Source organism: Lactuca serriola, chromosome 5 (assembly GCF_051521515.1).
Source record: "Lactuca serriola cultivar US96UC23 chromosome 5, Lser_US96UC23_V15, whole genome shotgun sequence".
NCBI classification, from domain to species: domain Eukaryota; kingdom Viridiplantae; phylum Streptophyta; class Magnoliopsida; order Asterales; family Asteraceae; genus Lactuca; species Lactuca serriola.
This window is the reverse complement of record NC_136412.1, coordinates 4,000,497-4,016,915: the sequence shown is the minus strand read 5'-3', so window position 1 is coordinate 4,016,915 and position 16,419 is coordinate 4,000,497.

The window sequence follows — 16,419 nt, the reverse complement described above, 5'->3', positions numbered from 1 at the left end:
GGGTTTCACCCTTAAACCCTAGTTGGATAATCTTTACTCAAAGCAATCCAAATCCTTTCCAAAGATAAGCCCTTGGACGATTTGTGGCTTATCCCAAGCCCTTGAAATCGTCCAACCCTATCCAAGAAGGATTTACAGCCCAAAGTGTAACTATCAAACAATTGACAGTTTATACCCTCTTATTTAATTAATCTCTTTAAGTCACCAAATTAATTCTAATTAATTTTATGACTTATATTAATCAAATAACAATATTATTATTCCTTATATTATTCTCATAATATATTAATAATATTTATTCTCTCATAATAAATCATCCTATCAAGTTGCTATGGTGAAGGCAACCCAAAAGGACCATGCACAATCGGGTCAAATACTTGCCTAATGTAGTTGCAGCCTTAGACATTATTCCAACAGTAACATCCCAATTTTCAAGGCCAAAAATAAGTTATTACATAAAACCATTAGTATAAAAACATTCATAATAATATCTCGTGTCAAACCAAAGTTTCAGTAATCAAAACATATTATCATAAAACCATATCAGAGTGTAATCCCAAAGATCTCATGTGCGGAAAACATAGTGTGATGCGCTGCGATCAAGCCGACTCCTTTCCTTTATACACGAAGTACCTGAAACTAAAACTGAAAACCGTAAGCACGAAGCTTAGTGAGTTCCCCCGTCGTACCACATACCATACAATCACATAACATACATATATTGTCAGGCATATCTGGGTGCCCGACCTACCCCTTCGGTCCTCTCGACCGGATACTGGCTAACATATCTGGGTGTTGGCCTCCCCTTTGGTCCTCTCAACCAGATACTAACTAGCATATCTGGGTGCTGGTCTCCCCTTCGGTCCTCTCGACCGGATACTGGGGACTATTTAACCCCCTACTACTACCACATAACACATATCACATAATCCATCTAGCATGGTTTGGCATGACTTACCCTTCGGCCCTATCGACCGGTACTCTGGGGACTATCTCCCCTATTGTCACTAGCACATAGCATTATATAATACTAGCACATAAACATATCAGGTAGTAGCAAACCAAGATGAATATCACATAGACAAGCATCTAATCATACAACTCCTATTGATGGGCCGACATTGTGGCCGTAGACCCACCGCTACTGGAAGGTAACTCACCTCACACTGCTGAAGTCCCGTAGACATAACCCCACATTGTTGAAGTCCCGCAGACTTCAACCCAGCTGCTAAATGACAGATTCTCGAACTGTCAACACCAAAATAACACCCAATTAATAATTGGGTCCCAACACATAATCATAGATACTCACTTGGATAAGTACTACATTACCCCAAGGTTGGCTTTATGCAAGCCCAAGGCCCAATCCTTAGGCCCAAAGTCCACTAGGAAATCAAAGCCCAACATATGGCCCAATTTTCCAAATTGGGCCCAGGCCTATACATGGTCTTATTCTAAGGCCCAACATCATATAATCATTAAGGCCCAACTATGGCCTAATTTTCCAAATTGGGCCCAACCATTTACATGGGCCTTACCCTAGGCCCATTAAATTATTTTAGTCCATATGATTATTCTTAGATGACCCATTAATAATCCAATCATCAAGGCCCAAAAGAAAGGCCCAACAATAAACCCAAGTGAAATTAGGGTTTCACATAAAATGATGATTATGGTTAAGTTTCCTACTAAACCCATTAAGGACTTAATCCATTAAGTCCAATATTGCTTGGATTAATCTTTGCCAATGATTATTATTTAATATCTCAAGTTATTAAATAATTCTCGTGTGTGTGACCCGATTAATTCTTAAAGTTAGGTTTTCATTGGCATTAGGGTGTTCCAATCCAAATATTAGCTCATTTATCAATTTGTTGGCCTTTTATGACAATTAGGGCTTTATTGGGCCTAATAAGCCCACTAAAATCTTATTAAGCCCATATGGGTTTTATTGGGTCCATTAGAGTCCATTAAGCTTCATTGGGCCCATTAGAGCTCCTTTGAGCCCATTAGGGTTTCTAGCACCCCAAACGAATCTATCACAAGAGGCAAAGCGCACCGCCACCCGACACGGCGGCCGGTGGCGGCAGCCACCACCCTACGGTGGTGGTTTTGAGATTTCATTTCATTATTCCAAGTTGTGATTTACATTTTACAATGCTAAATATCAAAATAAAATCACACTAAGCAAATACACACCCACACACAGCCACCTTTTGGTGGCCGGCGGCGGCAGATGTTGGCAGCCACCACCCTATGGTGATGGTAATGCCTTTTCTAAGGACTCTGGCCATACACCCACACACACATCGCCTGAAACATGCACTTCTTCATTCCTTTACTCAAAGAGGGAAGCTAACCACCCACTTTGTGGCATAAGGCAGCGGTAGCAAGGTAATAGCCACCATGGCGGCTGCCATGGTGGTTTCCACGCTTTTTTGGCCAACAGCAAGCAGGTATACACGCACAGAGACGAGTTGAGCAAGGAAACGCACCGCAACTCGACAGGTGGTAACCCACATGGAATCGACAGCCCTTTGGGGTGGCAACCATGACCGGAGCAACAGAAGAACGCCCTTGGCGGCGGATGAAGCGAAAGGAAAAGAAAAGAACGGCGGCAGCGAGACGAGTTTCGAAACGGGCAGCGGTCACAGCAGCAACACCCGACACAGTGCGGGGTATTCCGACTCCTATGGCGGCTAGGACGCTGACGGATACACCAGCGGTTGGCAGCAGGCGACGTCTAACAAAAGAGGAGAAGGATGATTGCGGCAGCGAATTCGACTAGAGACGGAAGTTGATCGGAGCTTCCACCGGTTGGGGGACGAGAGAAAGTCTGGTGGTGGCGGCTGAAAGGTTCGAGTATAGCGGTTGCCTCATCGTCTTGGGTTAGGGTTTTGGTAGCGATGATTTAGACGGGAAGGAAGGAGTCATCGGGTTTAAATCCCGCTCCCCTCAAAACTTTGCTCATAATACAAGTTTAGTCCCTCCCCATAGGATCCTTTTCCAAACAAATCCTATATTTACCCATTAAACCCCAACATTAAAAATTCATTACAACTTAGGTACGAAATTTACCAATGTCATCCATGCTTCCATAATTCCTCACGAATCCGATCCCAAGTTTACCAAATAGCCCCTTAGCCTCAAAATCACTTCAAATGAAGTCCCAGAAGTTACCATTTAGTCCCTGCCTTCATAATTACTTTCAAATGAGGTCCATAGTTAACTCTTTAGCCCCTGTTTTCCATAAATCCTTTCATATTAGGTCTAATACTTACCAAAAAGTCCCCATCTTCTAAAATTATTAGCCCTTCGAGACCATCCTTTGATATATAATTATTTATTTTAGGCTACCATTCGTTCATTAATTTATTTATTTAACTAATAAATAAACAGGTGTTACATTGGAGATGTCACAATAGTGGTACAACATGAACAATAGTCACCCAACATCCATCATGGTGGCACAAGATGGTGTATTCCTTGAGCATCACCAACTTTTAAGCATCATAGATGACGTCATAGCATGCGTGGCTCGTCAGGAATACCATGGCTCATCAAGAAACCAAGATGCTGCAACACGTACGATGTTGACCCATCTTGTGCAAGGAGGGCACAACATCCTTTATGATAACTCAACTTCTCCATGTTGGTCCAACATCTTCACCTGGCTCAACATCTCCACCTGGCTCAACATGTTCATGGCACAGACATGTTGGAACATGTTACTCCAAGTTGTTCCAAGCCACTGTAAGTTGCTCCAAACCCTTTTTAGATGATTCGTTCATTTGGCACTTGATCCATTCATTTGTTAGGTAATCCAAAGCCATCTAGATGATTTGTTCCTTTGTCACATGCCTCATGAACCTCAAGTGTTCTAACTGCTCCAAATGCTCAAAATGCCTGAGTCGTCTTTAACAATGCATAGTCCATAATATATAAGACACAAACCACAATCCACAATCCATAAGGCACGAACCCTAAGCCTTAAGCCCTAAACAATAAACGATTAGCAATAAGTCATAAGCCATAAACCAAAATCCGTAATCTATATGACATACACCTTAAACCCTAAGACATAGGACACATTCCATAAGGCACAAACCCTAAGCACTAAGCCATAACAATGTTTGTATACCATGAGATGGTTGCGCATCGTACGCATGGATAATAATAATTTTAAGGGTCTTGTAATTGTTTTCCCTTACTCCTTTTTTATAAAATTTAAAATGGGTAGTATTGAGTTATAGACTATCTCTTATGTAGGTAATGAAAGAACTTGAAATTTCTTGTTACCGTAAATGTCGTGAACTGGTTGTCAATTTAAAAAGACAATTATCTCATTAGTTTATTTTATGTTTCTAATTTTCACATAAATTTACTTCCAGCTCCAATTTAAAAATTTTCTAAACTATTTTAAATTTTCCCTCAAAATTTTATTTAGTTTCTCGGCATAATTTCACTCTTCCCACAAAATTTTTAAAGCCCTAATTATATTCCCCACCTAAAAATTGGCTCTAACAGTCCAAGCAGTTCGTCGGCCTCTACACACACACACCACTCGTGGCCGACATCTCCACCATACGATCTCCTAATTGCTAGCAGGCCCTCTCTGCAACTCATCTGCCACCACTTCTCGTCCTATTGCAACTTTGCATGTCTCGAAATATCGAATTCATCTACTACCTCTCATGCTCGTGTTCCCCTTTGCGGGTACCGATGGCTGACTCCACCTTCCTCACTAACGATTCACATCCCTCGATTTATGTTCATTATTCTGATGTTGTTAGGTTGTGCTTTTCAGAATGGTGGTTTTACGCCCTAGACCAGCAATCGCCAGTTCAGGTGCCGGAGAGGGATCAGGTTCAGGCTCTGGAGTCAAGCATCTAGATGAGCAGACTAGGGAGTTTCTCTCCTCAGAGATCACTCGCATTATACTTGAGCAGATCCCGGTGATCTTCGGTTCGATCAAGGAGGGTATTCTGGAGCTTATGGATGAGAGATTGAGGGCTTTCCGCACTGAGGTGCCGGCCATGATGGGGTCGCGCACGCTCACCTTCAGGGAGTTCAGAGCATGTGGAGATCCTGATTACCATGGGGCTCGGGACCCCATTGCTAGTACTAGATGGTTGGCGGATGTCGCCAACGCATTCCGCACCAGCAGATGTCCCGAGGGGAACAAGATTAGGCTTGCGTCCTGTCTCCTGAAGGACAGGGCATGTGACTAGTAGGAGGAGGTTGGGAGAGCCATTGGAGATGACACACTTCTAGATGTGATGACTTGGGGTGATTTCACGACCAGGTTCAAGGCCGAGTTTGCACCTATCATTGAGGTGCAACAGCTTGCTAGGGAGTTTCAGGACCTCCAGCAGACGACGGAGATAGTGGTGGAGATCACCGCCAAGTTCAGAGAGAGAGCCCTACTTGTTCTGCAGTATGTGGCGACCGAAGAGATGAAGAAGGCTAGATACCATAAGATGTTGAGGAGTGACATTAGACACTTTGTGAGCCGCTCCAGCTGCAAGACGCTGGAGGACATGATGGATAGGGCTCAGGAGAGGGAGTTGGATTTAGAGATGGAGAGGAAGAGGAAACCAGAGGGGGTTCAGTCAGGGGGTTCGGGAAAGAAGCCCAAGGTATCAGATCACAGATCTCGGAGCCATCAGAGCCACAATTGTTGTGGCAAATATGATAGGATGCACGAGGGGACGTGCAAGGCGGGGAGTTCGGGCTGCTACAAGTGAGGCCGAACTGGTCATATGATCCGGGATTGCACAGCCACGACCACCACCGCGACAGCAGCAAATCTGATTTGCTTTCAGTGCAATTAGAGGGGACACAAACAGTCCCAGTGCCCAAGTTTAGCAGCAGCAGGGAAGGTGGTAGCACCTTCTCCTGCCACGTTGAGGATTACAGATGGCCGTCAGGGCCGGGCTGAGGCACCTACGGCACGGAGCAGGGCTTTTCAGCTTACTTGTAGCACCTGGTTCTTGGTATGTATTCTGTTATTAAATCTCCATTTATTTTTGCATTTTTGGCCTTGGACTCGGCGAGTCGAAGGACTGACTCGCCAAGTAGAAGCTGATGGGTTTTGGCCATAAGAACATCCTATGTGCTCATACAAACCCTAATGCTTGGATCTAGGTTTCTCTATTGTACATGCAATTATCCAAGACTATAAACCTTAGATCTAGAATATGATAACATATAAATTAGGGTTTAGATCATACCTTGATTGTTATGTAGCAATAACAATCTCAAATCCTTCTTGTATTGACTTTAGAAAGCTTAGAGTCACAAATGTCACTCCTCTAATGGTTCACAAACACCAAGAGCAAGAGGATGAAGAAGAGAAGAGAAGGAGGCTTCCTAAAATGTGTGGAAACCCTAGAAGAAAGCTTGTCCACGTTTTTGGGGCATAAGGGCTCTATATATAGTGAGGCTATTAGGGTTATCTAACAAGGAAATCCTAATTTGGATGCTTAAGCCCTAAGCAGCCCATGGACTCCTTTCCTTAAAGGCCTTGGACGATTTCTAATGGGTTTCCCCATAGAATTCGTCCACTCCTTAATGTAAGGCAATCCATAGCCCAAATTGCAATTATGTTATAATTACAATTCTAGTCACTTAAGTTTAATTAATCTCTTTTAGTCACAAACTTAATTCTTATTAATTCTTGACTAATATTAATTAAACAATATGATTTCTCCTTTAATATATTATTCTCATAATATATTAATAAATCATATTTAATCCTTTCTCTCCATAATTCATCCTATCAAGTTGCTTTGGTGAAGGCAACCCAAAAGGACCATGCACCATCGGGTCAAGTACATACCAAAATAGTTATGGACTTAGCCACTAATCCAACAGTCTCCCACTTGGATAAGTCTAATAACTATTCTGCGTATGACTTCAGATCCTAATCTGCAATCGTAGCTTTCCAAAGCCGCTGTCAACTCTGATCCTATCAGATGCGCGTGTCCTTTAGATAAGGGATCATATATTCCTCCATTCTAGATGTCGTGAGACATGATTTCTAATCATTCTCTCTGTACTATTTCTCGACTTCCGATTTATGACGACTGACTAATTGAACAAATCAAATTAGCCCTAGCCTGGCCGAGCATTTACGTTTGTCATCACTAAATCATCGAGGGGCCCAAAGATATCGCTTTTATCCTACTTTGGATAAAAGGAACGGATAAACTTTGATTCAATGCTCGCTTGCACTCACTCACCGAATCACACACAACAATATGTTTTATGACACCAAGTTACTGGTGCGTTTACATATTATCAATGTGCAACTGATTTGCAAGATACAACTCACACATCTCGATTTCAAGAATATAAGATGTTATCGTCTCACCAATCACTCGTGATACAATTCTTGGAGTGATCCAAGTGAGCGTGGGTTTAATCCAATGCTCAAATCATATTCATAAGCACTCATGAACGTTGCAGCAAACATTTGCTTATGTCTAATACCTTTTAGACAATCCACACACCAATTCACGACAGTCTTCATTCATACCTACTTCCAACATATGAACGACTGTGGCCCGTTCAAATAATTTGACTGTTCTAAACCAATTAAATTATTCAGAAAGTCAAAACATGCAAAGTGAAACACAAGAATAATACTAATCCCATATGGCCTCAAACCTTTGAGCATAAATAAAACACCTTTTATTTATCACCATATCGATTACTCATTATTTGTTGTTTCGGGTAATCAACTTTCTACTTGAATTATTACACTTGTCCCATGCTCCTAGCATGCACACAATGTTTACCTATGGTTCTTACTTTGTGAAATAGATCAAATGAACACATTTCCAATCATACTCATTTCACAACTCCCAATCCTTTTCACAAGTGAAAGAATATCAAATTCTTGTCACTTATGGAATATGCTAGATTCTAACATTTTATGCAATGATCCCTTTTGTAATATCACTGCACTAAAGTCACAATGATTATTGCCAATGAAATTACAAAGTCCTCTATTGGAGATTGTTACAAGACAATTCCTTAGATATGATGTCTCTCACTCAAAGTACATTCCTTTGAACATCCTATTGCATAAAAGCTCCTAATCTAGATATAGATTTTCAATATTCAATTCCCAATATGGAAAACTTTCCATACTTACCATATGACAACTCATTCTCAATAGAATCTTATCTATTCATAATAATGTTGATACGGTCCATCCAATACTATACTTCCAACTACTCACAAGTGACCAATCCTAGGCGAATTGTAACACCGTAAATTTTCAAAATAATTTTTCACAAATATAAAAACATTTCTCATTTTAATTTTCATAAAACATTAAGTTTTAAATCTCAATTCACATCATACAAAATCCCAAGATCATATATATATCAAAAATCCCATGCGTGTGTATAGATCAAGCCGGCGCCTTCCCACGGTCATCGCTAGTACCTGAAACAACAACACTAACACTGTAAGTACAAAGCTTAGTGAGTTCCCCAAAATACCACACACATAATACATATTAGCCACTCGAGGCTATAACTCTATGGGTCCGTGCACCCAAACTCTATGAACCCTCAGGTTCTAACTCTGGGAACCTTCCAGTTCCAACTCTATAAACATGCACAGCATAAATCACATAGAAATAATGCAGTACAACACATCACATACATATAGCATACAAATACTCTGATCACATAACTCTGGTTACCTACTCAAGGTAAAGTATAGTGAGAAGACTCACCTCGCGTATCTCGATAACTCACGAATCCTGGAAATCCCTCGTGCTCGATCCTCCGAGCTATAATCCTCCTATAACATCATATGTCTCTAATTAACACTTTTTACCACTAAGGTTGACTACCCCTAAGAAGTCAAAACTGGTCAACTCTGGTCAACGGTCATCTTTGACCGGACTCGGCGAGTGCACTAGGGCGACTCGGCGAGTCTAGACGTTTTCACCAACTCTCTAGGATTCCCTTTTGACACGTCGAGTATTCCCCTAACTCGACGAGTTCCACCTGGTAAGAATCGCGGGTCCACCCCGACTCAACTCGCCGAGTCTCAAGAACAACTCGGCGAGTTCAGTTCAACTCAATCCACCTGGCAACCCTCTCTAACTCTCCCTAACTCACTGAGTCAACCCATAACTCGGCTGGACCACTCACTGAGTGGTTTAGGACAATCTTCATGCTACTCGCCGAGTCTGTTCTTCAGACTCGGCAAGTCCATGCCATGCATCAACTCAAACTTGCTTCTGAGGTCAGATCCGCTCCAACAACTCATAGATCTAGCCCTCCTAAGCATATTCATCATGAAAAGTCCATGACTTGGTGCTCATAACACACTCCTTGACTCACAAATGGTGTTTTGACCTCAAACACAAGGACCCCAATCCAAAACCCCCATGGATTCATAAAAAGCTTGGGCAAAGGGAGACTCTGGACCTCCAAGGGTCCAGATCTAGAACCTACATCGCTTAAGGGACCAAGGAAGCACTAGATCTAGCCACAAAAGGGCTCAATAAGCCCTAAATCAATATAAACACCAACATAACAGAGAATAGCTCGAAGGTAGTACCTCAAATGTGATGTTCTAGACCTCAAATCTTCAGGAAGTGGCTCCTCTTGATTCCCCTTAGCTATTACACCCCCAAGATCAACAATGGCTTCTTGCTTTGCTCCAAACACTCAAACTCGCTAGGGTTTCACTCAGGGGACTGGTGAGCACAAATGACGGCCTTAAGGCCCTTTAAATAGGTCCCAAACTCGAGAAATTAGGGTTTCATTAAACAGCACGGACTCGCCGAGTCCGTACCTTGGACTCGCCGAGTCCAGGCGTGAACCCGCGTCCAGAACCACGATCCTACTCGGCGAGTCTGAGCTCCAACTCGCCGAGTCCCTTCACAAAACATCAAAATCATAAGCATAAAAGATACCTGGAAATCCGGGCTGTTACACGAACTTTGGATTGTCCTTTGATAGTTGTTTAATTATCTTAGTTAAAACCGATTCTTGTCCTTTTTCCCTCTAAATGCGCTAGACATTTGGAAAATTTTAGAATGGTCAAATATTATAGCATTTGCAATTGATCCTATACCCGAAGCATATGGGACACGATGCATAATGTCTTACATAAAGATTTGATACTTTATCAATCTTCTGCCACAATATTTTATGTGCTACGTTCTCAAAATTCGAACTATGAAGAGGAATGCCGTAATCATAATCGAAATTTGAGAACACACTATGTTTCCTTGACTAAATTATTAACATTTCACAACCTAAGCCTTTAGATTTGAAATGAAGCATAATATTTTCTCCCTTAATTATAGCAAAAACAACTATTCAACCTTTTACAACTTTGCAAAGTGTAACTCTTGTTTTTCTATAATTAATATTGCTAACTTGCAATACTTGCCTTAATAATCATACAATCATAACATTTATGCTCCCACTATCATGATGATTATTATAAACATAACACTTATGCTCCCACTAGCTTTGACATGTATTTAGAAACCAGATTAACTTCCAGAAAAACAATACTTGTTGAATTTCTTAAGTTCATGTTTCTAATACCTAATGCTTTGATAATCCTTTATCTAAGCTTATACACCTTTCCTTTAGATAGCCCATATGTGTGTCTAAACATTTCAGACTAATTGCCAAATCTCACAATTCAAATCATGGAAAGGGATACCGTAACCATAATCGAATTCGAGAATTCAATTTCACAATCACTATTTTCTTAAAATCTTTCTTAGTGAAAACATTTCCTCACAGTCACTTTCATGAAGGATGGAATCTTATGACACTTAGATTTTAATGGTGTATGTGTTCCTATCCATGTGAATTTGTCAAAACCAAACTTTGCAACAAATTCAAACTCATATGGACCGAACTTTCTTAATCTTGATTTCTTGCCTTATGGTAGAACAGCTGCTCACCATGTCTTCCAAGTAGTTAAGCAGCTCACCTTTTCCTATCAATTTACTTTTCATTGATCAAGGTCCTTGCCTTTTATGCATTCAAATGAGAACTCATAGGGCTCACATGCATAATTAACTCAATCAGAACGGCACAGAAGCAATATAGTGTCAACACGATAGATTGTAAACCTCAACTCATGTGCTAGTGATGATCGATAAGGTTTATTTTGATTTGTTCTTGAAACCTTTCAAGACCATTAAGACTCCCACTGACTCCTTGACATATAAGATTCTTTTGCCAATAAACATTTCTTGACAAACAAATATTCAAGAGTTAGTGTAGTTCTTATCAAAACACTTCATAATTAGTCCTAGTTGGTCTTTGTCTTATCCAAGACATCACAACTTTCCACATTTGATGAATGCTATAAACCTTTTTAATACTTTTCACTCAATTTCATAATCTTAACTCTAAGACTTGTTTTGGAACGAAGTATGATTGACTTCTTGATTTAACCATTTCCTCAATTCTTGATTCCTCTTCTTAGACATACAATTGTACTAAGACTCACTTAGAGGATCAATTGAGATATGGTTCTTAATCATTAAGACCTATCATAAAGCATAAAAGGTACTCTCCCTTCTTCTTAGAATGGAGAAACTTTTATCTTTTTGCCTACCTGATTCTTCTTATTCGTTCTGCTATTGATTTAAACTTTTTCAATCAATTCAGAATTACACTTAATCTTATAAGTATAATCATATTTACTAAACCTTTAGTAAATCACGACGAATATCTTGTTACTCTTATGGTGGACTTTGATCAACACACAACTTTGTGTACTCGATCTCCGAGTCCTTCACTTGACACTTTGTCAACGAATTAGTCTAATTTCCAAATATGAAATTTCTCATTCATCATGCAACCAAGTTGTGTGATTCCAAATTTCTGTCCAACTGAAACTTGGGCGATGAAAAACTCTCCTTATTTGGTAAATTTTCGACATTTCCATAATTAAGAATCAAATCCATTATTGCTAATAATAGAAACATTCAAACATCAATTTTTCATACACGCCATTGCAAGGATAAATAAATTTATTTTATTGCGGAAAAAATCTTGTCCTTACAATGCAATTCATTGAAAAACTATTCTAATCCATATTTATTAGCAATCTAATTCTAACTCTAAGTAGTAGCTCAAGAATCTAATCTTCAAGTAATGCGATCGAAATCCATTTCTTCACGGTTAGATTCTGCTCACTTCTTCCCTTAAGCTTCCTCTCTTTTCTTCGATCCTACAAAACATCAATTGTAATCTTATCACATTATGTATTAAGAATCAAGAATGGGAGCTTAAAAGAGTTAGTCAATGGATTTTACCTAAAGCAGAGCCATACGTTTTGACTCTCCCATCTATTAGATCTCTTAGGTAAATAGGGCAGCTTCGTCTCCAATGCCCCTTCTCTTGGCAATAAAAGCAAATTGACTCTTTTGGAACAGGATATGGAACTACTTCAGACATTGCCTTTCTCTTATGATCAAACTTTTCGATCATAGCATGTCTTTTGTTGCCATTGTCTATATCCATAGAGGTCTTGAAGGCAGATTCACCAATCAACTTTGCTTTTCTATTGCGCCAAACCATTGTTGATTCAGCAGCAATAAGCATATAGGTGAGATCTATAAGGGTCACGTCACAGTTCATCATATAGTACTCTCTTATGAACTCACTATACGAGTTAGGAAGTGACTGAAGAAACCAATCAACAGCCATCTCCTCACAGACAACGGGTCCTAACATTCTTAACCTATCAATGTGTGACTTCATCCCTAGGACGTGTGCACACACTGACTTTCCCTCTTCATGTTTACTTGCCAAAAGGGCTTGAGTGAGCTTGAACTTTTCAAGCCTTCAAACTTGTGGGTTAGGGAGAATAATTGTAGGAGGTGGAGGAAGTGAAGCATGATTTCTTGTTCCTTGATCGAATCATGGAATATCATCTTCATGTGGAAAGCTTGTTCCACGGGATTTGGGAAGACCATAGTTGTCGTACTTTAACATCTACAAAACGGGAGAAAACGAATTCAAGTTAGTTGTGATTAAGTCCTTAGTAAATCACCCAAATGAGATACTAAGGCTAGGACCCAACACAATACGCTACAACCTAGAAAAGGGATGCCATAATCTAGTTGCAGAATATTTGAAGGTAAGTGAATGACGATTCACTAATTTCCACCATTAAAAATGAAAAAGAAATTTAAGTTTTAAATCTATGAAAACTCCTAGATCCTTTGAGATTCATTGAACATTTCAATGGCATGTTTAAATCTCGATATGCCCCTCTTGTTTGTGACTGGGATCCCAAGGATCACAAAGCGGGTGTGAATAACCATGCAAACTTACATGGTGCCCTCACATGTTACAGTCACCTATTCGATGTGCCGGTAAACCACACACGCTCCACCGAACTATGACAAATATTGAGTCACCCTTTGCTACCTTTGCTTAGAACCATTTAGTGTGCCGGTTAACCACACACGCACCACTAACGTCTTCGCAAGGGCACAAAGTGTAATTTCATGGAATTGCATCAATTCACTTTTGCCTAAGTAACTAAGATTGGGAATTTGTAAAAACATTTAGTTACTTTTGTACTTCATTATACTTATAATGGAAGGTTTTGTCCTATCCTACCCGTTCGGCTAACGACCCTCCACTAGTTAAGAGTGCGGTGGGTAAGAGTGGATACCCATTCAATCGCCATTTTATAGGCAATTTCCTTAAACACCCCTTATAGACCAGCTTCGTGAATGAGGCCTACTAACGGTAAGACTAACTTTTACTCATACATATATATATAATGTTAGACTTTTAATGTTATATATAGTATAGGGTGTATTTTACACTTTTAAAATACTAGGAGGTCAAATTTAACAATTATACTTTTAATTCAATTAAATTGTAAAACTAAACTTTTATGGATTTATTAAACCTCTTTTAATTATACACCTTAATTAATTAATAAAACCATAAGGGTGTGATTTGAACTTTTCAAAACAATACTAGGGTTTTAGAATTTAACATTCCTAAATTAAACTTTTAATCAACTTTTAAATTCCAAAACTTGAGGGCAAGTTTTGAAACATTTCAAAACATTAGGTTTAGAATTTAAATATACATCAAAATTAAACTTTTAATCAAAATTTAAATTCCAAAACTTGAGGACAAGTTTTGAAACCTTTTCAAAACATTAGGGTTTCAACTATTTAAATTTCAAAACTAAACCTTTGAGTTTAAATTTAAACTATAAAACCTATAGGGGAAAAATTGAAACTTTTCATAACAAAAGGATCAAATAACAAATAATATAAATTAAACAATTAATTTCATCATTATCTATATTTGACCTAATTTCAGTTTCTTGAAAAATAAGTTACCCAATTAATACAAATAATCAACTTTAATCATATAAGGAAGTTATTATCTAATCAATTGGTAATTATCTTTTGTTTAATCAAGGATATACTCAAAAATATGTCGGATTTTAATGATCTAAAACAGATAAGGCAAGTATCCATGAGAAAAACAGCAAGAAATCCCGAAATCCCCTCTTTCTGACGCTCGAACTCGCCGAGTACCCATATGGACTCGCCGAGTCCATAATGGGACTCGCCGAGTTCATCAGGCAATTTCACAAAAATCGAATTTTCAACTTGAACAAGCATACAAGGCATCAATACAATAGAAACCAATCAAGGCTCTGATACCACTGATGGGTTTTGGCCATAAGAACATCCTATGTGCTCATACAAACCCTAATGCTTGGATCTAGGTTTCTCTATTGTACATGCAATTATCCAAGACTATAAACCCTAGATCTAGAATATGATAACATATAAATTAGGGTTTAGATCATACCTTGATTGTTATGTAGCAATAACAATAAATCCTTCTTGTATTGACTTTAGAAAGCTTAGAGTCACAAATGTCACTCCTTTAATGGTTCACAAACACAAAGAGCAAGAGGATGAAGAAGAGAAGAAAAGGAGGCTGCCTAAAACGTGTGGAAATCCTAGAAGAAAGCTTGTCCACGTTTGTGGGGCATAAGGGGTCTATATATAGTGAGGCTATTATGGTTATCTAACAAGGAAACCCTAATTTGGATGCTTAAGCCCTAAGCAGCCTATGGACTCCTTTCCTTAAAGGCCTTGGACGATTTCTAATGGGTTTCCCCATAGAATTCGTCCACTCCTTAATATAAGGCAATCCATAGCCCAAATTGCAATTATGTTATAATTACAATTCTAGTCCCTTAAGTTTAATTAATCTCTTTTAGTCACAATATGATTAATTAAACAAAATGATTTCTCCTTTAATATATTATTCTCATAATATATTAATAAATCATATTTAATCCTTTCTCTCCATAATTCATCCTATCAAGTTGCTTTGGTGAAGGCAACCCAAAAGGACCATGCACCATCGGGTCAAGTACATACCAAAATAGTTATGGACTTAGACACTAATCCAACAGAAGCGGGATGAGGCGCGGGGATTAAGTTGCAGACTCGGCGAGTCGAGTCCCGGACTCGGCGAGTAGCCGCTGTTTGGGCAAAAACCCTAATCCAGGGGTTTGCACCCTATTTAAACGACCTTATGCAGCCTCCTTTCCCCCTTTATGCTTCCCAACACTCTTCATAGCAAACCCTAGCTGTTTTTGTGAAGATCTAAGGCCTTCTGAGTAATTCTTGTGAGTTTTGATCTCAAGGAAGATGGAAGAGCATAGAAGGATCAAGAGGGGACTGAAGGATTCGAGTTTGGTTCACCTTTTGCAGTCTTTGGAAGGTATAAAGTCTGAACCTTGCTCATTCTTTTGTTAGATCCCTCTTTGGGGTGATTTAGGGCTTTTATAAGCCATTTTTGGTGGCCAACCATGTTTGCAAACATGGTTGGGGGTTTGGGCTTCTGTATCATGTCATTTTATGAGCCACAAGTCAGATCTAGGTTGGTTTTTGCACCAAGGAAGGCCCCATGCAACAAAAGAACCATTTTAGAGCCTTTTAAGCTCTATTGTCCCATGCATGCACGTAAAGTTTGTAACTTTACGTGCTAGATCGACTTTGGGGGCCTAGATCTATCATTTGGTTAGGTGTTGTACATCAGAAATCGAAGTTCTTAGTAAGGAATGTGATAGACTCGGCGAGTCCATCCCTGGACTCGGCGATTCCAAGGGTTTTGGTCCCATATAAGTGAGGGTCATAAGGACCAGTTGAGTGTGGAAGGGTTTTAGGAGTCCCGGGGAGTGACCCAATGTTCTGGACTAAGCAAAGTGTTATGGGAATTCATGGTACTCGGCGAGTGCATGAACGGACTCGGCGAGTCCAAGACAATCTTCATGGAACTCGGCGAGTTTTTCATCAACCCGGCGAGTCGAGGACAGAACGTGTTCATAGGATGAAGAGTAGCTCGACGAGTT